Source organism: Anastrepha ludens, chromosome 2, assembly GCF_028408465.1.
Source record: "Anastrepha ludens isolate Willacy chromosome 2, idAnaLude1.1, whole genome shotgun sequence".
NCBI lineage: Eukaryota > Metazoa > Arthropoda > Insecta > Diptera > Tephritidae > Anastrepha > Anastrepha ludens.
In genome coordinates, this window is record NC_071498.1 from 44,294,217 (window position 1) to 44,318,349 (window position 24,133).

General features: G+C 39.0%; 1 protein-coding gene across 3 annotated transcripts in view; it reads right to left on the minus strand.

Annotated features, from left to right (window-relative positions):
- LOC128869834 (dipeptidase 1) overlaps positions 1 to 18,322 on the minus strand; it is a 127,363-nt gene extending 109,041 nt beyond the window's left edge. The window contains exons 1-2 of one of the 3 annotated variants that reach the window (XM_054112442.1): positions 17,666 to 18,322; positions 9,635 to 9,968 (exon numbers count right to left, since the gene is read on the minus strand). The gene's annotated coding sequence lies outside the window, so the exon portion shown is untranslated. Of the gene's footprint in view, positions 1 to 9,634; positions 10,070 to 17,571 lie in introns of those variants that run through there. The other 2 variants (XM_054112437.1, XM_054112448.1) reach the window with 2 other exon arrangements.
- Positions 18,323 to 24,133: the final 5,811 nt, after the last annotated feature.

Genomic DNA, 24,133 nt, shown 5'->3' on the forward strand with positions numbered 1-24,133 from the left:
AAGGCACAAGTAAAACAAGACCCAATCCTACGGGAAGGTCAGGTCTTGCGGCAGGAAAGACCACACACGAGTGGTGCCAAGGCTGTGGCTAACCCAGGGCTTTGTTCTCACTCTGTTCCTTCAGGGTGTGAGCCCTATTACTGGTCTCCATCCCAACCCTGTCTCAAAACAAGTTGGCGATGACATTCCATCTACATCTGCGGCCAGAAGTGGACTCACCTCACAACTAAAATCTTGGGAAGCAATGACGGTCCTGTCTTACGACAAGTCGAATTTGCTCTGTCCGTCACTCTAGTTGATACGGAAACTCCAGAAGGAGTAACACCACTGACAACGTCGGCGGCATCCGACCACATGGCTTAACCAATGGTTACTGGAGCTCGCCCTTCTGACACAATCCCTGCCCCGGGTAGTACCCACCCCCGGAAGCAAATTGGTGTTTCAGAAAGGTACTACCGTACCAAGCGTTCAGCCTTCAGTATCCTTGAGAGACTGAAGGATGTCAAACTAGAGGATCTGACGGAGAAACAGTCAGACTGCTAGGCATGGGCGTTACCGCAATTGAAGACTTATCCGGTGGTGCATTATTTTGGTGAAGGCGTAATTTTTCCTCGCGCCGTTGAACGTATCCCGATGCTCCCTTTAGGGTTCGTCAAATGAAAGGCGTCCTTTCGCCATAGACTTATTGTCTAGCAGAAACTCCATTTGGCCTTACTCAATTTAAATTCAACACACACATGAAGTATACTGCCTCAAATCTCCCTTGATATCTAGTGTAATGTGATTAGTCCATTTTGCGCACAGGGTTACCCAATGAGGCAAAACCACATTCGGATTAGAACCTAACCTTGACAAAAAAAAATTATTTAAACAGTTCTAGTGGCCTCCCAAAATTTAGTTTTCGTATTTTATTTTGAATCAAATTTCCCCCAAGTTGACCAATGGGTGAAAATGCCTGCCCCTTAAAGACTTTTAAATTGGATCCGTGCGCAGAAATATTAAAAACGCTGGAAGAGGACTGGAGGCCATAGTAAGCTCAAAAATCTCAACGAACGACAACAAAAAACCACAACAAACAACGACACAAAAAAGGATATTAACAAAAACGCCAACGAAAGACATCAAACAGAATGAAACCAATCCAATGACTAGTACAATCAAATTAATCAATCTTAACACACCAATCGCTAGCTCTCACATTCTCCAACCATGCCTAAAATATCTCTCTTCGGTAACCTAAACGGCATTTTTAGCAAACCCTTCCTATTCTATTCACCCAATAACCAAATAGCCATGCTGATGCAACCGAGTCCAAGGCAACTAAAGCTCTCATGGTGTGCAAACGCATAGCTGGAACATCATGAGATTGTAGCCCAAGAATCTTGAGATGGAAGTACACCATAATTATTAGGACAATAGCAATATATGGTGCGGTCCGGTAGGTATTACGGACCGCCTTTTCGATGGTACGTGCAGGAATGACTAGGCTACACCGGTTAGCGATGCGCGCCTGCCTTACAGCTGCGATGAAGATGACGATCGAGCTGACACCGCTTCACGTAGATATTGAGCATTCAGCCAAGCGCGCCCTGTTGAATATGACTAGGGAAGGTTTAGGGAAAGGAAAAGGTTTAAGGAAAGTGAAAGGATATGGAATCGTTAAGTCTACAGCACACTTGACCATCTGCCCAAGGATGATATAATTAAGGTTGTGAAATTAGAGAAGAATTTCAGGATCAAACTGGACGATAAAGTAAACGGGAGAACAAAAGCTCTTGTAAGGAAGCTCAAAGAGTGTACCTTACACTGGTATACAGATGGCTCGAAGGCACTGGAAGGCGCAGGCGCTGGAATATAAGGTCCCAAACCAGCTCTGCCAGGGGTCTGAGATGATGGGTAGACTTCTCAGCATCTTCCACGTGGAAGCGTATGCCCTTCCTGAAGGAGTGAATTGCCACTCTGAGCAACAGTCAATCGGCACTCATTGCGTTGTCATCCTTTCAGAATAACTGCTTATTGAATTTGCTAGGAATGCACAATCGCATCCGGTTTATATGCATGCCAAGACACAGCGGTATACCTGGGAACGAAATAGCGGATGCTTGGCTAGAGAGGCTTCGGCGTCGTTATTAATAGGACCCGAGCTCTTCCTTGCCATAGGACAACACATCATCAAATATAGGCTTAGAACTGAGGTCACTGCAGATTACGTTTTTGGCACTTTCAGCCCGCGGCCGGCGCTCTAGCAAATAATAATAATAGTAACAATACTGCAGGTTGCGTAGCTCTGATGCGGTCCACTGACTTCTGTCGTTTTTACGACCAGTACCCGGAGACTTCAGCACACCTTCTTATCTAATGTAATGATATAGCATGAAGAAGGATACATATGCTCAGATTAACCCAGCTCCATCTTAGATTTACCAAAGTAACTAGATTTGGATGAGGTACTGTGATGAGTAGAGGGCACAAAAGAGCATAAGGTCGAAGTGCAAACCTCATTTTCCTTTATCATGGATCACTTAATCACCAGTTGTGAAGCATTAAGTTACGGGAGACTCATAATCCTGGGCTCTTACCTACTAGATGATGAAGACTTAGAAATGCTCGCCCCTAAGGAGCTGGTTCGAATCCTCGCAATACTAAACTAAGCACTTATGGGCGCGCAATCAATCGATTTTGGCGCGGTGCATTAAGGCCGTATATAACAGGTGGCGCAAAATTAATCAATTAAGAAAAGATTTATAATATCGTCCTACGGCAATCATACGAGTATTTGACACTTGTGGGCTTGACAGCTGCAGCATACAAACAGACAAGCAATGGAGCACATAAGGGTCAAAATAAAGTATATGAGGGTATATATAGTCTCAAAGGAATATAGGCCCATTAGTTTGACCTCATTTCTTCTGAAAACGCTTGAGAAAATCCTTGACACACACATCAGAGAAATTAGGATGTCAGACTTTATGTCTAAGGCACAACACGCATATAAAGGATTTTTCAATTGGCGCGGGTCGATTTTGGCGTCCTGTGGCAGCCATTTTGTTTTGGTGACATCTGTCAAATCTTTTGTTTATTATTCAGTTGTTTATGCCAAATCATCATGGCAAGTTACACGATTGAACAGCACGTTCAAATGATAAAACTTTATTATCAAAATGAGTGTTCATTAACGCAAACGTTGCACGCATTGCGCCCATTTTTCGGTAGACGTGGTGGCCCTTCCAATTTCTTATGGCCCATATTGAACCATATGGGCCTAGACGACATGTGGTTCCAGCAGGACAGCGCCACGATTGACATTCTGCATGCACACCCGCTCTTATTGAAAAACCCTTTACTAAAGGCAAATCCACAGAGACTGCGTTACACTCACTAGTCTTAGTTATAGAGAAAGCTCTGGAGTACAGAGGATATGCTTTAGGAGTATATCTAGACATTAGTGGTGCATTCAACTATGTGTCGAGAGAAGCAATTTTAAGGGGCTTAAATACTACGAGCTTAAATACTACTATCCGCTGTTTATTCGTGGATAAAGAACCTGTTAGGTTGTAGAATAATAAAGGCGAAAGGGAGCGAAGCTAAACTCACTAAAGTATGATAGCATGCGAGGGTATGCCACAGGGTGGTGTTCTATCGCCACTTCTCTGGCTACTCCCAGTTAATGAGTTACTAAAGAAATTTGAAGGTACTGCATCGAAACTAGTAGCATATGCAGATGACATAGCCATAGTAGGGACAGGGAAATACCTAAACACCGTGAGTGACATAATAAATAATACACTCGTAACAGTGCACGAATGGGCAGCACAGGCAGGACTAGAGATAAATGCTGATAAAACGAATATGATACTTTTTACCAGAAGGTACAAAATCGCGTGGAACTAACTCTTAAAAACCACACAAAGTACATTGGAGTAATTTTGGATAGTAAACTATCATGGAAGTACAATATATTAGAGAGGAAAGAAAGGCCAGTAATGCACTACATGTACGCATGTAAAATGATGCTGATGCTGGGAGTTACATGGTGTCTATCTCCTGCTATAATGTATTGGTGCTACTCAGCTAGAGTAAAGCCAATATTACTATACGGTGCTCTGGTGTGGTGGACTGTGCTAAGAAAACCGACATATAAAAAGCCTATGGAAAGTACTCAACGTCATGGTACACTCTGCACAACAGGTCCAACGGCAGCACTTGAAAGAATACTCAACTCAGCGGAATGTCTAGCTGCTAAATACGCCGTAAGACTCAGCGCGACAGGCGAACACGCCTGTAAAGCACTTGGACATAGCTCAATAGGCATAAGTTACAGAGTCCAGATGGACTGTATGACTCCAAAATGCAATTGAGTGAAGAAATTTCGAACAACATTAGAAGAAGAAGGATGGAAAAAAGGAATGAAACCTAACCCAAATACTCATAATATATTTGCTGATGGCTCGAAAATGTTAGACGGAGTAGGGGCAGGGATCTATTACGCAGAGCTAGGCATCAGTCAGCTATTTAAGCTTCTTGACCACTGCAGTATCTTTCAAGCAGAAGTCTTTGCTAAACGCTGCGGAAACAGCATTCGCTACGACATCGCGCAACGCCAAAATAAATATATACGTTGACAGCCAAACGGGGATAAAAGTAATAAACTCATATGAAATTCCATCTAAAAATGTTCTAAGAAGCAGGGAAGCCATAGAGAGATTAGCCGCAGACAGGCGGTTGCATATCTATTGGGTACCCGGACATAAGGGCATTGCAGGAAACGAAATTGTAGATGAGATTGCCAAAAGCGCCGTTTACAGACAATTCAAACAAGAAAACGGCATACTGTAACCTTTAAATACGGTATACAAAGACATCGCTGCGGACATGAAAACGCGGATAGATAGGAGGTGGAATAATCTAGCCACTTGCAAAACCGCGAAAATCATGTGTACACAGAGTGCAGATAAATACCATAGAAAAGAGAGCAGAACTACCATAGATATCCTGGCAGGCCACAATTTGCTAGCGGCGCACGCATACAAAATAGGAATTACAAACAACGATAGCTGCAGATTTTGCAATGAACTGGAAGAGTTCACTTGCCTTACCCTGCGTTAGTTAGAACCAGATTAAAATTCTTAGGAGCTTTACAATATGAGAAGTTGGAATGCCTCTCGGGGATAGAGCTTCAGAGTTTACTTAGACTCGCAAAAGACGTAATACATATCTGCTACAAAGAAACGTAAAGGTCGCGCTCCATTTGGTAACACTAAGGATCAATAGGTCTATGTGATGGCTTTCAGCCAGCCAGGTCAACCTAACCTAACCTAACAAGTATATGTAACTGCATATAGACTAAGTAGGCTTAAGCCCTAATAACCATAGCTTTAAGTACCTCATAGTTACCTGTTAAAATTTTCTTTTTGTCTGCCGTGGCCGAATGGGTTGGTACGTGACTACCATCTGGTAGTGCCCAGGTTCGAAAACTTGGGCAGTCGCCCTCGACAGGCAATGGCAAACCTCCGAGTGTAGTTCTGCCGTGAAAAATCTGCTAATAAAAAACAAGACAGGAGGGCATAAAATTGCGGGTCGCTCCATTTGTGGAAAAAATGGAAGGAGGAGCTCGGCCAAACTCGTAACAAAGGATGTCAACACCAATTATATATATATATATATATATATATATATATTTATACATATACATATAAATTTACTATTCATTTATTATATATAATTTATATTTACATATATGCAAAATAAAAATAATAAATAACGTCGATATTCCGAACCCAATTAAAAATTGACTGTTGAACTGGCTTTGAGTTCTCAATATAAAAACTACGAAAACTAAATTCTCAATAAAATAAAAGGAAAATCTCACAAATAAAATATTCATGGAATATGAAAATTGTCAAAGCTAATAAAATTTTTTTGTAAGAAATTAGATATTCCTACTCAAAATAAACTATACGTAAGATTTTCCAGAAAGTTTATTATTATTTTAGTTATTATGCTAAAAGCTAACTTCATTTCGCTAGCCAATTTCCAAAGTAAATACTTATACTTATATAAAAATTACATATTTGTATGCAAACGAAGACATTTGAAATTATATTTATTTCTTTTTTGTGTGAATCTCTCCAAGCATAAAAATAAACTACCCCAACGACAGTTCGACTATCCAGTAACTGCACATAAAGGGTATATAGTCGAAAGCAGCAAATGGCCTAAAACAAATGCGCTACCAACCACAAATACACACACACTCATACAAACACATGCATGTACACATTAAACGCCGGCAAATAGCGCACTGCAGCAACTGCCACAGCCAGTGACACTTCAGCGACGCGCTGCTTGTCTTAGCACTCCACTCAGAAGTCAGCAGCTGACTAGCTGCCACATGCACGGTACAGCAACAGCAGTGATAGGGAACTTGCCGATGCGCTGACTACTGGGTGCCTCACAAAGTTGTTTACTGCCTGCATGTCACAAGCTTGGCCCCCTCTCGCGCCGACATCTCGATTTCGTTTGATTTTGCAAATTACCAGCAATGAATTTGCGAAAATACGGCAACGAAAATACATACAAACATACATACGCGCATGCATACATATAAACAACATGCTTGTGTGTTTTTCTATGCATATTTACTTGAAGGAAAGTAAATGCATTTTAATATATATGTATATACACACACATACATATATGTGTATGGGTGTGTGTGTGCCTATGTATCTAAGTGTCTATGCGACCAACATTGGAGTGCGATAAGCGAAATGGGCTTGAGGGTTGAGGAGGAGATAAGGAAAGAATGGAATGGAACGGCGTAATGGAATGGGGGTGGCAGGGTGGTGAAAAGTGTTGCTCTGGCATAACTGTGGCATCCAGCGTTAGTTGTGTCGGCGTACCACCAACAAATTTGGCTATGCTCTGTGTGTGTCCTCTGTGCAAAAGTTTGCCACAACTCGCTTGCGGCATTCTTAATTTCGCCCATTTCCCTATTTCAGCATGGTTGGCTGGCTGGCTGGTTCTTCGTTGGCTTGCTGGCTGGCTGCTTAGCTGTTTGACTGTTTGGCTCCCTTACGCTGCTTAAGCGGCAGCGCTTTGCTGGAAAGCCTTTTTTTGGTTGCCTGCCTTTGCCGCGTGGCATTCAACTACAGTTGCCATGAGTACTTCTGTGACTTTTGCTTGGACTCAAAATTTATTTTAGATTTTTTAACTGGCACTTTTTACATTTTTTTCTTTTGGAAAACTTTTTTTAATTTCTTCATTTTGATTATAGCTCTTGCCGTTTTATTATTTTTCCTTGCTTCGCTTTGTTTTTTGTTGATTCCTACATTTTTCTTTATTTCATATGCCGACAAGGGAGCGCCTTGCCTGACGAATAGCGACACTGAGATGCAAGTATGTAGATAGTGCTATGTAAGACAGCAACAATAACAAAAAAGGATAATAAAGATAAAGAAAAAGAAAAATGAACATTCTACGTTATCAAAGCCTAACCCAAATTTTTATTTGTAGAAAAATTGGATTTATTTTTTTTCAACTACTTTTGGTAGCAGCCTTTGCTGTTCGTCCAACCCCAGCGCTAGCGCTTCTTACTCGCATTATTGCTCATCTTTAACTTTGACTGCCACCTATTTTCTTTAATTATTTCCCCATTATTAGGAAATTTGTTCTTTTTCTTCCTCTTCTTATTCTATTTGTCAACCACTCGCCCTTTTAGCGCATATAATAATAATAATAATTCTTTGCATTCTTCACGAAATATTTAGCCACAAAAGGACACTCACGCACACGGGGAAAATAGCAAACAAAAAATCGGCGACAACAACCACAACGTACAACGGCGACATATACAAACAAGCAAACTAAGCCAGCAAACGCGAACAATAACGTTTGACAGGCAAGGTAAAGGAGGTGGAAGGGAGGGGCGCTAGTGATGGCAGCAAACAAAGCCTTTTATGTAATTTCCTTTTGGTTAAACTTTATCACAATAAAACTTCTACACTCAGTGACTGTAGATGCTTGCTCGTAACCAAGGGTATTGGTGTATTGGTGTAGCTGCACTGGAAGTGGTAGAGGCAGCGATGGCACACATGCACGCAAGCCCACGCGCACACACGCACACACTCACACATATTCACTTGCAAACGACTTGCAAACTTTGAAGTGGAATATTTTTGTTTACTCTACTGCTGTCAACGCAGTGCAAATGTGCCTATATATAAATGTGTGTGTGTGTGTGTGTGTGTGTGTGTATGAGCTTGTCACTAGAGCGCGCACGATCATCGGCCTTCTTCGTGTCGGCGGCCACTTTGTGGCGCATGTGCCATGTGCCGCAGCTGACACCATTATACCACATACCCATATCCGCTACTATGTGTGTGTATGTGTGTGGCTGCGTGAATAAATTTACCAATTTGTTGTTGCTTGCTGCATCAACCGCTTAAACTGCAGCCCACGCGATCCTCCATACCATTGCAGCTACTCATTCCCTGTTCAGGTGGATGCCCCACATTTTCTATCAGACGAAATTGCGAATTCTGTGTTTGCGCGTTATGTGTGCGCATTGTGTGTGTGTGTGTTTCCGATTTGCTGGCATATTGATTAGAATCCATTGATAAAGACAGTTTGCACCCTTCACTTTCTTTCTCGCTCTCCTCACACGCTCTGTTTACCTACCCCACTTTTGCAGATACGCGTGAAACGACGCAGACATACACACACCGACGCAAATATACACTTTCCATCCGAAAAGCCAACCGCTGCCTATTTCATATCATTATTGATCTTCCCGGACATATCGCTTTTCACGCCTACCTCCCTCCCATGCTCCTGACTAACCTATCCCCACTCCACTTTGCCAACACCAACTCTTCACACGCCTCCAGCTCTATTTCTAACAAATGCTTGCTGCAGATCTTCTGTTTGTTAGTCGTGCTGCCTGTCTATCTATCTGCCTGCCTGCCGGCCGCCCGCTCGCTCATACGTCCAATGCGCCCATACGCCTCCTCCATTGACTTGCTTTTTGTTGGCACAACATGGCGTATGAGTAATTAACATTTGCTGCAGGGCATTGTGAAAATTTATGCTATTGTCCTACAGAACGTATAGCAGCCGCAAAGCATAAATATGTATGTACGCATGCTTGTGCGGACATTTATGTATATGTATGTGTGAGTGTAAGCACAACCGTTCCAGCTATTGTCTATATAGGCAGCAATTAATTTGTTTGTCTCCCATTGTCTATGGCTGTAGATGTGTCTGTATGTGCGTGTGTCTGTGTTTATGTAAATGTACGCGTTCACCTATTTGTGTGCATTGTCTGCGGTGCATTGTTTGGTTAGATGGTCAGGCGGTAAGTGCAGGTGCTACTACCAGTAGTTGTTCCATGTATGAGCGTGTGTGTGTGTGTGTGTCTGAGTAAAGGATGACGAAACATTGCCAAATGCATAGTCACAAGCTCATAATGCAGAAAACACTGCCAGCCAACTGCAGTACAATGGCAATTTTAATTATTTTTGTCGCACTTATAATTACTTATATTTCTCGGCAGCTTTACCTGCCTAAATACTCATACTTGTAAATATTGTTACCTACATGCCTACATACATACACACCTGTAAATGTAGAAACTCACCTTTGAAAAAAGCAATTTGTAAAATGCAGTGTGACTTGCGCTTGGAAAAATGCATCGCTTTCGTTATGGTTGTTGTTGTTCTCTGATATTGTGGTTTTCAATAATTATTTGCATACATTAAGGCGCCTTAAGCCTTCACATAAACACATTTTTTGTAATAAATTATATTTTACTATTATTTTTTTCTTTCGTTTTCTTTTTTTATTCTTTTATTGTTCCCATTCGTGTCTATTTACTTATACATACACATGTTGGCGCCTACTTCATCACCACTTCCGTTCTGCGCTGCCTATTTACTCACTGCACGCGCCCAGGCGTTGAATTATAAACAACTCTGCAAGGCGTTAGCATATGCACACACACATGCACATATCTGTATATATATAACTTGTATTTGCATGTATACATACATCCACATATACATACATACATTTATACATACACCCATTTATGCATACAAATATGTGTATTTTGGCCTCCTTTATTTGGCTTTATGACAATTCAAAATTTGGTTATAAATCTTTCGCGCACAATTTGATAGAAGTATTGAGTTTAGCGACGGAGCGTAAGCTGAAGAAAAGGGAGAGACATGGACTAGGTGCTAGCTAAAAATATTGTTAAATACATTCCACAAAATATGCCACTCCTCAGATAAGTCATAAATTGAATAAAGTCGAAAGTGATTAGGATGGCAGCATACTTATAGAACTAACGGAATCGGAAATGTTTTTCTGCCATTTCTCTAAGCACTCTTTCTAAGTACTGTGTTATATGTACATATGTATATGTATTTTACGCGTAATTCTAACACTTCCATTGGTTTTTGAAATAAATAAGAAAAAATATTTTAGAGTCGCTTTTCACCACAGCCCCCCTCCAACTCGGCTTGCAAAATATTCGTGCTCGTTAAGGCATAACAAAATTTCTCAAAGATTGATTTTATTTAAATAACTTTACAAACATATGCAAAAAAGTCCCTTTCACAGAACAAGTTACACAAGCTCAGGCAGTAGCGAGTTCATGAATTCTCAAATAAAAAAATGGAATGGATGAAAATGAGCAACAGTTTACATATTTTATTATATGTATGAAATTTTGATATTTAAAGAAAAAATTCTTGTTCGCATCGGGATTCCAAATCTGTGCATCGCTACAGAGACTAAGTAATCAAAGATGGATGAGATAAAAACAAAACAGAAATAATTGACGCTTACAAATGGAGGGACCTACAGTTTTAAACCGACACCGAATAGCAGATATTTTTATGAAGAGCTTTCTCATGAAAAAAAAGATATAAGATTATAAGATATATGAATCTGGAAATTGCCAAATAACTAATTTTTTTTCAGGTTGAGATGCTAACCATCTCATCTTGCACCAGCAGAAGCCTCCGCATAGTTCGAAAGGCAAATTGAAAGCTGCATGAATATTTCATAGAGTCAAGCAAGCATCAAAGCCTTCCCTCAATCAAACAATGAAATTGAAGTTTGTTTAGAAGTGTTACAACAGCCGTAAGCCTTTGACAGCAAAAAACGCAATATTACTCCGTTGGCCACCTGGTCATTACGTGACTGAAGACGTTGAGAAGCTGGCAAAAGGCAAATCGACAAGCATCTTTATGAATCTTGAATCATTCAAGGACCGAGGCTATTCATGTTCACAATTACCGAGTGTGTAAACTCAGAGCGGAAAAAGTACTAAGAAATAATCGAAATGAAGGATAATTAACCGTTAAGCAGGACTACTATTACTTCGCACACTGGTTGCATAAACGAGTACAATGGAATACATTTAAACGAGCACTTCTTAAGTCTACTAGGACAGATTGTCAGTTTTATTTTGAGAATGATAAGTCGTCCCAGCATATTTGATGGTCAACCTGCAGAGTTAGAAAAACTTCAATTATTCTATAGTGAAATTTTTCTATCAAGAACTTTTTAGCATGAAGGTTTAGCCATTATGCCGATAACATTGACATCATAGAGCACTGCAAGCGAGCAGTTAGATAAATAGGTTAGGACATGAGGGGGGTTTAGTTGACATGGCTTCTGGCGTAGGCTTTTGATGCTTCCCCTCCTGCACAAAAAAATAAAGTAAAATAAAAAAGTATTACTTCGATGTTTGCACTTCGAACTCAAAGCCTTTTGCGCTCTCTGCTCATCACAGTACCTCATCCAGACCGAGATTTTTTATTAAACTCATGATAGAGCTAGTATGGATTGAGCGTATGTACGTTTCTTTAGGCTGCAGTTGGCCAAGTTGGCATTCTCCGCTACATTCAAGGAGAAAGCCAGATGTTACCGCAGCATTTTCCGCTTTCGACAGAGAGTCAACTAGAGTGGGCCTGGCGGCTAACGAGGGCAAGACGAAGTATATGCTGTTCACTAGAAAAGATACACCGCCGCCACAACAAAAAACGATGTCAGCCTGGAGATAAAACGACGAATCACGCTTACTAATAAGTGTTACTATGGACTCAGTAAGCAAATGCGTAGCAGAGACCTATGCCGCCCAACAAAACTAACACTCTGCAAGACGCTCATCTTAACCATGATGCTCTATGGCGCTAAAGCATGGGTTGTATCGGAGACTGATGCAGCCGCTCCTGAGATATGCGATAGAAAGATACTTCGGAAAATCTTCGGACCTCTTCATGTTCGCGATAACTACTCACGCCGATTGATCTACGGGCTGTATGAACTCGACGACGTTGTTGACATAGTTAAGCGTATTAATATTCAGAGCATGCGCTGACTGGGCCACGTCGAGCGTATGGATGCAGTAGCTCCAGCAAAGAAGGTGTTTAGATGGCAAGTTAGAAAATAAAGACGTAGGGAAGACTATGCCACCAATGGAAGGACCAAAAGAACCCTATAATCGCCTGCTGTAACAAATTTAAGAAGATGCGCGCAAAACATAGACGCCTGGTGAAACTTGTTGCAGTCAACTTTAATCAGGTAACCGATTGTGAGCCTTGATCAGGCCATATAAGTAAATTACCATTAAATTTAAGTTCATAATATGAAGAAACAAAAGGAGTTTGAGGTTGCTGTGTCGTTTAATTTTACGACGTACAGTTTTCTACTAATTTGCTAATTTTTACTATTATCGTTATTACTATTATCAATATTTTGTTAAGCATAATTTTTGCTTTTCTTTTTAATATTACTGGTACCGCTGGTACATAGTCGAAAACTCAGGGATTAGCAATTCCCATTTTAATTACAGTGACACTCGCATGTGATTACTCACATCAGTATCTCTGTCTCCTTCCATATCTCTGTCTCTATCCCTATCCTCTATCTTTCCATATCTCTATCTCTATCTTTATCCTATCTCTATCTCCATCCCCATCTCTTTCCATATCTCTATATCTATCCCTATCCCTATATCTACTTCTATCTCTTTCCATATCTCTATCTCTATCCTATCTCTATATTTATCTTTATGTTTATATAATCTTTATCTTTATCTTTCTCTTGATCTTTATCTTGGTCTTTGTCTTTGTCTTTATTTTTATTTTTATCTTTATCTTTATCTTTACCTTTATCTTTGTCTTTCTCTTTATCTTTATATTTATTTTTATCTTTATCTTTATCTTTATCTTTATCTTTACCTTTACCTTTACCTTTACCTTTACCTTTGTCTTTGTCTTTGTCTTTATTTTTATCTTTATCTTTCTCTTTATCTTCATTTTTATTTTTTATTTATCCTTTTCTTTGTCCCCCTCTTCCTCTTTACTATTTTGCTTATCTGCTTATGCACCTTCATCTTTGTCATTATCATCAAATATCTTCATTTCAATTTTAACTTTGCCTTACGCTTCATTCATCTTCAGCTTCATCCTTGTATTATCTTAATCTCTATCCTTTTCGTAAATTGCTGCCTAACACGTTTCAATATTAAAGCATACATTTAGGAGTCTTATATACTTATACTTGGCATTTGTATTAAATTGTTATTACTTTTAAAATTCCAAATATATAACACCTCACGAAAAATATTCACATCATCGTTCAAATAATATATTGCTCTGCTCCTTTCATCGACGCACGATCATCCATCATCCTCTTTGATTTACCACCCACTGTCTAGTAAGTCATTTCGTCTCCTACTTTGACTGATTGACTACATTTCCGTCAACTAGGTAGCTATGAAGACTTCACAAAAGCTAAAGCTTCTTCGAAATTTAGCTACCCTATTGGAATCATCAACTACTAATTATTCCACAAAAATCCAACTCTTTCGCTTGCCATAATTTTATTTGCCTGATGAAGTTGATGATTAACTTAAATTTGTTAAGCGAACCGTGCTTATAATTTTAACTCGACAATTCTAGCCTCTTGGTAGAACTGTAAAGCTCAAAAGTTTTTTCTAAATAGTAATAAGTTGCACCGTACGAGTGTGCCGGCTGAGTCCTCAGTATCTATTCTTCCGTTACTATTACTATTAAAAATTCACTAGCTCCCTTATTCAAATAACCAACCACGCATTAGACGAAACTCAGTTTCTCTAACTATACTCGTATTTTGCGTATAGCTCAATCAAGAATCAAAGAAAGTTAGTTGCTTCTATCTTCTTTCGGATAAAGCATGATAGTGTGAAGCTTTTAATGTGTGGATGCTTTTAATGTGTTGAGTGGGGTGGACACTGCCACCGCATCTGCTATTTCTAGTGTCGAACCTTTTCTTGCTAGCTCATCCGCTATCTCATTACCCCGTATGTTCATGTGACCGGGAACCCATATCAAAGTGATTTCAAGCCAATGACTAAATATTTCCAGCTCCTCTCTACACTGTAAGACTAGTTTGGATGAAATGGAGTTGAAGTCTAAGGCCTTTATAGCTGCTTGACTGTCTGAGAAGATAGCTGCTCTTGCACCAACTTCCTTGTAGTAGTAATTTAAATGCCTCTCTGATCGCCAATAGTTCTGCCTGGAGCACGCTGGCATAGTCAGGAAGACGAATTGAATGAGATAGGTTGAGCGGATCCGAATGGAAGCCAGCTCCCACACCACAGTTCATCTTAGAACCATGGGTATAGATTTCGATATCGTATCTTCCAATCACCTTCCCTTTGCTCCGTTCGGCTCTCGGTGGAAAACGTACCGTAAAGCCTTTATTGAAGTTAAGGTCGGGGAATGTGTGGTCTGATTTGTTTTTGAGCAGCGAGGGTCCCTAGGGGAGGATCTTAATGTGAGCCTACGACCTTGTTGTCCAGCTTTCTATGTCTCTGGGTCTCGCCGCGCTGCAAGTAACTATTGTTTTAATGTGTAAATCTAATGGTAGCAGATGAGTTAGTACATTGAGCGCTTCAGTAGGATTACGTAGTTGACTGACATTTTTATTTACTAATTTTCTCCTTGATGAGATACTTCAAAAGCTTACTGAAACATTGCACTCTCTGACTCATTGACTTACTAGCTGTATTGACTAATAATCACAAATTATTCTCGGTTGACTACCTTTATTAAGCAACTGCCTCATTTGACTGTTTTATCCACTTCATTTCTGCATTAGTGTCTAGCTAATACTCCTATTTTTTAGTCACATCAACTGTACATCTCACGTAAACATTAATTACCTTGCTTAGCATAGACAGAGTGAAGCCTGCTTGGCGAGAGTGGTAGCGATACCTTTTTGTTAGTGTATATTTATTTTTGATATTATTTTCGTTTGTGTTTGATTCTTGTTCATGTAGAGTTTTACAGTTGGTGAGTAGCTATGGTACCTCGAGGGATACTGATTAAAGACCCAATGTAATCACTTAGTTTGCATAGAGTTATTAGATTGTAAGTCAATCAGACTACCATGCTGAGTTCAGATATTATTCCTTATGGTTTGGAAGTAAATACAATTGAACTGTTCCTTCCATAATTCTAATAAGAATTGTAGATGTTAGGGCATATTAATGAAGCATTAGCCTGACTTGTGTATAACCACCATTTATTAAGCAAAACATGTGAGCTCAGTGGCTCTTGATTACTCGAGGTATGCTGGATCTTTTCTATTGTAGGTAACTAGCTTAAGATAAGATCCAATTGAATCGAGCAATCGACAAAATAAACAAGTAACGAGCGCCTGCAATTTATGATATCATAAACTAATTGAGAGTTTTACACATAGGTTATATGTGAATGAGTGAGGAGAACGTAACCGACTAGAAGCCTGTTTATAATAAGCTACGGGCATGTGCCCCCAATAAATAATTTCATAAGCCGGTAGAGAACTTCAGACATCTGTATTCGGTGAATGAAAAAGTAAGCAAATAGCGTAATATTTATCTTTCTCAGTGGATATATATTTTTCTTCACGCAATTCTAGCATCTTCTCATTCTTCATGTACTAATTTTAAATTTAGTTTCTTTTTTCCAGCTACCCCCGCTCATTTGTGACTTCCTCAATTTATCAACTTCTGCTACATGAAAAAATTTATTTTTATTATTATTGTCATTTTAAAGCTTAAAAATTCCTCAAAAATTGTTGGAATATACATCAAATCAGATAGATGGCGGTTATGAATGCATGTCCTTCCAGTAACGCCATTTTAAAACAGTCATGGATTTTTCAGGTTTTCCATCTCCCTAGCATTAGTACTAATTTTTCGAAGCATCTACCATTTTTAGTAACAGTGTGTCTGCCTGCCTTTCCATTCACTTATTTTTTAGGGGGCCACCCGATTATATCAAAACTATTGCTTTGATGCTAACTTTCGCGAGTCTGAAGTTGTAGGTAATCTCTAAAAATCTCTCCCATCCTCCATATATAGTATGTATGTATGTACATTAGGGTGCGTCACCAAAAAAAATTGCCGTTTTTCCACTGGAATTATAAAATTAAAGAATTTCTAAGACTGATAAGCGAGAATATTAAAGTATTTACAAGGTGGCGCAAAATTAATCACGAAATTTTGTTAACTATAACATTTTTACTAATTTAAATCTAATGATTTTGAGTAATGGAAATCTTTATTTTGACTTTTACGCGCTCCATTGCTCGTCTGTTGGTATACCGCAGCTGTCTAGCCCACAAGTGTCAAATATGATTTATGTACAAGTACTACGCCATTTGCACAATTTATAAATCTGCCAATGAGGTGAACAATTTTGCGCCATCTTGTATGTACATTAGGATATATTACGCTCTATACAAATAGTACCACAACGGTACTATTTTCCCATAGGAGCTGCAGAATTCATTACATTTTAAGACTTCCCTGAAAATAGTTCGGTAAAATTTTAAAATTTATGCGAGCTGGTTCGATATGAAGTAACCTCCAAAATTTGAATAATAATTTTAAAAAGATGTTTTCCAAAAATTAACCTTAACTGATAAAGGAGTTTAAGTTACATGGCCTGCACGTAGAGGTTTAAAAATTTATTGGCAAAAAAAAATATAATCCGAGTTTTGGCGGTACTTTCAAACCGGTTCAGCTCATGTAAATCTTAATATTGTATTATTCCGAAATATTTTAGCCCAGTTGTTAAAATATATTAAATTTTATAATTACGGTGCAAAAACAATACCATTTTTCTTTTCTTTTGTTTCATAGATGGCAGGGTAATAATCAATCTTCAATCTTATCAATCTTCGAATTTCTTTAAACTTCCAGCAAAGTATTTTAATGCCTTTTAGTCTGTCCCATCTGCACTCTGTCATAACTTCTATAGTACATTCCTTTTTTCCGTCTTCCCTAGAGAGTTGCTTACTGTTTCCGGTCTACTAGTAACTCGCTTGCGAGCTTGGCCGCGCCTTTTGTCTTGTCCACGCTCTTGTAACTTGTTCGCTTCTTTGTATTCTCTTTCGCCCACTACAAATACTTCACTGTCAATAAAACTAGTCCTAGTAGCTTTCTATTGCCTGCCAGTCGTCTATCTGTCTGCTTGTCGCGCTGTTGGTGTTACTATTCACACGCACAAATCGTCTGCAGACACTTACAACAAATCAGCTAAGATTTAAATGCTTCGATAGTAATTCACACATATGTATGTATGTATATATGTACATAGTAATGTACTGGCGTCTCGGTTACAGATACAAGGCAAGCGCCAGCAAACATTCAATCTCTAAATCAACTCCCAACTTCTCAGCCACGGCGGCGTTCCGCTTAATCCCATTGTTTATTTGAACATTCAGCGTCGCGTTTCTGCTTTTTTTGTTTTTTGTTCTTTTCTTTTCTTATTTTATTAATCTATTTACAGGCGTTTGACTGCCTATTCTCTAGCACTATGCGACTATTCATTCATTTTCGCACACTCATTTATATCTCTCTAAACAGATAACATACATATGTACTCGTATATCTCCATCTGTGCGTATGCGTGTTTGTGTGTGTATGTTTTTGGCTATCCGCGCGTAAATTGCACATTAATGAGAGATATTATCTAACTACAATTAATTAGGTTAAACGTTTCGAAAGCAATACAGCTGTTCGACTATTGTTGAGCACAGGCGAAGGCTCGAAGTGCTCGTATCGTGTAATTTTCGTGTTTTTTTCTGCTTTCTCACATTCGCATTATGGTCGTTTTTTTGGCTTTGCTTTTTGTTGTTCTTGTTTTTTTTTTGCGACTACTTTTCCGACGTCTTTTTTTCACATGCGTTCTTCGTGGTATTGTTTTCGTTTTATCGTCGCCGTTTTTCCGCGAATACAACAGCGCCGTTTCACGTTTCAAAACCGACTAAACACTTGTGAGCCGTCGCTGGCCGACGCCAGCGAGGACGACGACAGGATAAGAGCCATTTACACAGGCATTTTCCAAACTGCATGTACCAGTATGAGTGCGTGCATGTGTGCACGTGGGTATGTATGTGTGTGTATGCGTATGTAGCTGCACTCAATAACAAACGAATCATAGAAGCGTGAAAGCACAATGGACTGTTAACTCATGAAAGCTCACTGTGCGCCGACTAGCGACAACAAAAACAAAATATACTACAGTACATTTTGAGTACACAAATAAAAAAAAGCTTCAGCCTATAAATTGGCAAACCGATTGCAAGCAACGACGACACTGTGACGGCCAAAGAGCGCAGAATGAAGAGCGCGTTATGCGAGGGTAGTGGTATCAACGAAAATCGACGCGCAATGAAATTAATTAGAAATGCTTGTTGTGGCAGGTTGCAAAGACTTTGAGTTTTGAATAAACAAACAAACGCATACGATATATGGCACACGCATAAACAATGGTGTATTGAGTGCGCGCATCGCAAGAGAGGAGGGCGAGAGAGGGAGTATGAGAGACAAAAGCCTTCGACGAGCGAATGTGTGCTAAAGCTTCCGGCAATAAATATTTGGAACGACTGTTGCTTTGAGGAATTTGTTGGGATAGGCAGGAAATATGTTTAATAGCTGGACACTACTCACAGATGGTGTTTGTTAGTTTGAATTAAAATAATAACTGCATTGGTTTCCTTGCTAACCTACCTAATAAACAAATTCCTACTATCAATACTTTTGCCTAACTAATCTTTCAACAGCTTTTTACTCAGTAAACTGTCATACAAAATAGCATTATTTTCTTTGTACCAAAAACCAAAAAACAATTCTTAAACAACCAGCCATGAACCTTCAGGAACAATACTCGCTGCATTCAAGCACATCATGAATTCATGCACGAGCCTCTTACGTACATATAACAATAGAATGTCGTTTGAAACGACGCTCATACTAGAATTCTCTAAAATTTACTCGTGTTAAATTACGCTTCGGCAAGAGCTTTGTAGCTTTCACTATTTTCGCGCTTGCGTGCTACGAACTACTTCAACATTGTACTCTCACAATCTCACGCAGAAAGCTTACACTCGCGCTGCTGCTCTCTCGCTCTAGCGCTCTCTCTCTCTCTCGCTTTTCCCTCTCTCTCTCTTTCTCTCGCGTAAAATTTCCAGTGCCCTCAATGAAATTTGTGAATACTGGTAAATTTGTTTAGTTCAAATTTTGAATTGCATGTTTTTCTACTTAACATTCTTCGAATATACTCATTGAAGTAGGTTAACTGTGCAAGCTTGTATTATGAATGTACATATATATATATACATATTTATAAGTATGCGTCTAGCGGATGCCTCGCGGTCCTCAAATACTGGTAAATAATCATTTCACACCATTGAAAGTGTTGCAATGCCGCTGCCACTTCTACCGTTGCTGCTACTGTTGCTGTTGCTGCCGCATGGCATTTTTACAGCGCTAAACAAAGTTTTATTTTTTGTTAGGTGCCAGCTGAGGCCAATGTTACAGTTTCAATTAATTAAAGCTATATTTTTTGTTGTTCATTCTCTGCGGCTGTGCCACTCGTTCACTACTCGTAGTCGCGCGAAGCATGAGCAAGACAATGGCTGCCTAAACAACGCCCAGCGCACGGCTAAGGGCAAGGATATAAGGGTAGGGTCGGATCGTATCAGGTCTGGGTACGCTATTGTGGCCATGTGCCGCTGCTGCTGCTGCTGCTGCTGCTGTTGCCTGGTGTTCAGTGACACTTCGTCAAAGAAAAGTTTTATATTCGTATTCCCCCCTTTTCTATGGAAATAATTAGTTGTATGTGTTAAGGTAATTTATGTTTTTCAACGAAGTGCCTTATTAATTCTTACAATAATTATTATGTTAGGAAACTTTTTGACTTTTTGATTGTTCGCTTAATTAGAATGCCTTAAAATGTGCCCTTCAGAGGGTACTGATAATCATAATTAAATGCCAAAGTTGAAAATAATTAATCAAATTAAATATACCGGCTATATATTCAATTTAAGGTCTAACCCTTTACTTACTCGCATGTATTGAGTTGGGGAATAGGTTTATAGCGTTTTTATATTTTATTTTATTTTACAACGATTTGTTTGCTTTGTTTCAGCTCTACAAAGCTATGTTCATTGTATTTTTGAGTTATTTTATTTTTTATTAGTTTTGAGGCTTAGAAATGGAATACCCAAGGGGCAAAAATCAACATTTGTGACACCTGCTCTTCTTGCATGATGAGCAGCTATGTTAGTTACTTACCCTAAAATAGTAACGCGTTGGCTAGAAAGATGCTCCATTGGACTTAAAGGCCAACATTATTATCGGTATTAAAGCTGGTTCTCAAAAAAATTATACAATGACATAGATGCCATTCAGCAACAGATTTATGCGCTTCATTTCATTATCCATTCCAGAAATGGAAATATTTTTCAGCAGAAAACTGAAGAGCCCTCGTTTGGTTTCAAATAAGTCGAAGGCGTTTTAGGTTTGGCTGAATACACTTCATTTCATTATCCATTCCAGAAATGGAAATATTTTTCAGCAGAAAATTGAAGAGCCCTCGTTTGGTTTCAAATAAGTCGAAGATGTTTTAAGTTTGGCTGAATACAAAGTATAGAGATCGTGATGCTATTCTATTCCAATATTTGTGGTATTGTAATTATCACTATCAGATCGAACAAAGAATTTTTCCTTGCTAATCATGCCATCGACTATGCAAATCGAAGTTACCTCACCAAGCCAAAACTGATCAAACAATAATCTTGCCTCTACTGCATTGGATTTGTTTTGCTCGACTTTCTGCGAAAGGAATCGATCTTCGGTCAAACCTTCTTCGGTGCAGGCATTTTATTTCATTAGGAACAAATTGGAATGCAATTTCATACAAGGTTAGGTTAGGTTGAAGTGGTTGTCTTGTGGGACACACTCATAGCCCATTGTGATGCCGAAGCTTGTCCCCATCTCTCCTAAAACCAGTGTGTGCTTTTCAAAAAAATTAAAATATCTCTGATTACTGTAGAACTGAGATCTTCCAACTGATTAAAAAATTATTCCAGGACAGTGGCACAGTAGGTGCGAGATTGTCTCTTCCTCGTCCTCATCTAGATAACTTCTACAGAAGTCATGTCTTTGTACACCCATCCTTTGGGCGTGCCTACCTATGAGGCAGTGCCCCGTTATGACTGAGATCAATGTGCTAAGACTGTGTTTATTTCAGCTTAGCAGAGATTCTGTGCGTTTAGCATTTAGAGTCGGCCACAGTTGACGGGCGATTTTACAGGTGGCTTCATTACACCATCTTTCGTTTGCTTTCTTTACAATTTCTTCAAGGATGAGTAGCTTACATGTTTGCAAGGGTATCCCTATGTCATTATCTATGTACTCATCAGTCAATTTAGTGCCAAGTCTCGCTAGTGCATCGGCTCTACAGTTACCCTCAATGTCGCGATGGCCAGGAATCTATGTTACCTTTAGATGAAATGACTCAGCCATCTCGTTCAGAGATCCCCAGGTGTTCGGAATATACACCTCCGCCCACCCTGCTCTCGAGCTTTGAGCCATCTGTGTATACATGGATAGACTCGCCCTGTCTCACATCGTCCCGTTCCCCCCTCTTCCCTTGAGGGTAGGAGGGTCGTAAACGATGTAATGGCAAGTATAGGTGGGAGTGCATAGTACACCAGTCCAGGAAGCCCCAAAGTGCCAGCCAGGATTTTACCGTGGCTATAATCCGTGTTTGACCACTTATTTAGAGTGTTCAGCCTTATTGCGTGCGTTATATATTGCCTGCAGATCTGCCGGAAGGAAGTTTAATGTCGCATATAATGCTTTCGATGGTGTGGTTGACATGTCGCCGGTTATCAGAACAGATGCTAGTTTTTGAACCTTGTCAAATTTTTTGATGTTCACACCCTTCTAGAGGGCATCCCACCATAATACAATATTATAGTAGAGAATTGGCCTAACCACTGCTGTGTAGAGCCAATGAATCATTATGGGTCCCCCATTTCTTCCCAATAAGCCTTCCGCAGGAGTAGATTGCGGTCATAGCTTTGCGTGCTCTGTCTGCGACTGTGAGCTCTCAATTTAGCTTCCTATCTAGTACAAGTCCTAGACATTTTGCCTTTTCTGTTACTCTAAGTGGTTTCCATCCTAGGAATATTTGTTGAAGAGCAGGTCTTTTGTGTTTCCTACTAAACAGTATCAGATCCGTTTTTTCCGGATTTACTTCTAGTCCTCGACTTTTACACCAAAGTAATAATCTGTTGAGAGATCTTTGTTGGAGATCACATAATGTTGAAAGGTGTTTCGCCGAGATTGCTATTACAATATCATCGGCATATGATATTATTTTACCTACCATTTTTTCAAGTTCTTGTAGAAGATTATTGACAGTTAGGTTCCACAAAAGTGGAGATATTACCCCACCTTGGGGTGTACCCCTGATCGGAAATTTTTTAATGGCTGCGTCACCCAAGTTTGCGCTTATCGTTCGCCCAGTTAGCATTCATTCTAAAAATTCATTCACTCATTTCATACAACAAAAAACATATTTCCATTAATAAAGCCTAAAGTGGTGATGTAAGCTTTGCCATTTTCTGAGATTTTTTTATTTTTATTGACAAACCAGTGACTTTTTAGCCGGAAGACAACTATTATGACACATTTTTTATGCATTGTCACAATCTGGTCTTAGAGATCTTCCAATTATCACTTTAAAAATAACAACAAAACTTACCCAAAAGCCTTTATCCGGCAAAATATGACTATATCTACTGATTTTAGAACCACATTTCCTCGATTTTTGGTTAACTCTTCCCTGATTCTATTCAAAAATACAACTACTTTACTAAACTTTTAAAAACAACTATGGTAGAAAATACCTATGTATATAATATTTTCGTCAAAAAATGCACAGATTACTAAACCTTAGTACAGAACTTTTTACGTAAAGTATCTTATTATTCCATTGGCGTGCAAAAAAGTAATACAATTTTCTGATTCTGAATCCCTAAAGTATGTTTTTCAGAATTAAATATTTATTAAAAAGTCTTGGTATAGTAATTGTAAATGTTATATTTTTGACTAAACTCTGAAATCGAAAAAACCAAACAAATTTTGTTAATATATTAGATTATCTAGTAATTAATCGTTCGGCTAATCAAAATAGTGAATTTTCACAAAATGGCAGCTTTTAAAAGAAATGATTTCGATTTTTACGTTAAAATTTGGCCGTAAATTGATTATAAAATGGAAAATAAGTATCAGATTTACAAAAGGAACGATTAATTACTAGAAAATGTATCTTTGAAGATTAAGTTAAAACGGTTGACCGATCAAACAAGCCGTTTTCGAGATATCGTGTACACCGATTTGAAAAATGCCGTTTTGAAAAAAACACGTTTAAAGTTTCAATACCTACCTTAAAACGTGCCGAGGCATCTCTACATATTTAGGTATAACTCCGAAAGTATTGCTTAGATCTACCTCAAATTTCGTGCGTATACTTTTGAATATATGTACATTACAAAAATGCAATAAAAAAATCGATTTTTTTGAAAGTCATAACTGCGTATAACCCCTTAAGTACTTAATAAAAGAGACTGAAAGTTTTCGTTTTATATTTTTTTTTTATTTTTCAATGTAATCACCTTAAATTAATTACCACTTTCAGTTTGTAACTGTAATTCCTTTAAGCCGCTCAACAAATATTCTTTAGATTCATCTGCAAAATAGTTTAAGCAACCGCTTTTATCCCACTGTTGCCCG